This window comes from Aulostomus chinensis, chromosome 7 (assembly GCF_037954235.1).
Source record: "Aulostomus chinensis isolate RoL2024-O1b breed Wild chromosome 7, RoL_Achi_v1.0, whole genome shotgun sequence".
Classification (NCBI taxonomy): domain Eukaryota; kingdom Metazoa; phylum Chordata; class Actinopteri; order Syngnathiformes; family Aulostomidae; genus Aulostomus; species Aulostomus chinensis.
The window spans coordinates 31,146,389-31,147,331 of NC_141326.1; positions in this window are offsets into that span (position 1 = coordinate 31,146,389).

Sequence of the window (943 nt, forward strand, 5' to 3'; positions counted from 1 at the left end):
CCAACCACAAAGTAAGTTTACAACTTTGTAACCTGGAACAGGTCATCTTCAGTTGCACAAATCCTGAGTGTATTTTCATTCGCTCTTTTCTTAATAACTCACATTGAATAAAAAAAGATAAACAATAAAGATGTTAAAAGAAGATTCTGCAGTGGTTACATGAAGGTCGTCTGATTTGGCTCAGTGGCAGACCTCAGCTGATGGTTCAGAAACCCACGGTTGCATTTTGGGTGCCATTCTTTTGTGTGTTGAGTGGAACTTAAACCCAGTGTTCATGTTGATCAGCTGACTCTGGTCACTCAGGTGTTTTCAGTATCAGCGCTGTGTGAAGGCCAGGATGCGGATGGGTGGACCCCCTCCCTCCTCTTCCTCCCAGCCAGGACAGGATGCCAACAGAAGGGGAGGTGGGGGAGGAAGGCTGCTTGATTAGCATCCTGTGCTAATAGAGGAGAGACGAACAAGAAGATCTGTTTTATCCTCCACAGCTTTACAGTTTTTCCTGATTGCTAAAACACGAAACCTCATTTTCTGAACCAAGCTCTCAGAGGCCTGAACTCTTCGAGTTCGAATTTTCGAATCGAACACTCTTTGGTCCAAACACTGTTCAGGTACTTGGACACAATCAGCAAAATTCATGTGCTTTTTTTTTGCTGACCCTTACACACACACTCTCAGTCACTTAACTCATTCCACACTGTGATAGACTTGTGTTGCAAAATTGGAAACACTGGCAGCAAAATGGGAGTACAATTCCACCACAGCTGCCGTCTTCTACACATTACACTCAAACCCGAGCACACGTTTGTAGCCATGGGATCGACCAGTCAGGCAGAATAAAGGTCAGTTCTGAGTGGACGGGACAGGCACATCCAGGGAGGCAGAGGCGGAACGGTTGGTGTGCTGGGGGGATGCGGAGGAAGGGGACGAGAGGACCAAGAACAAG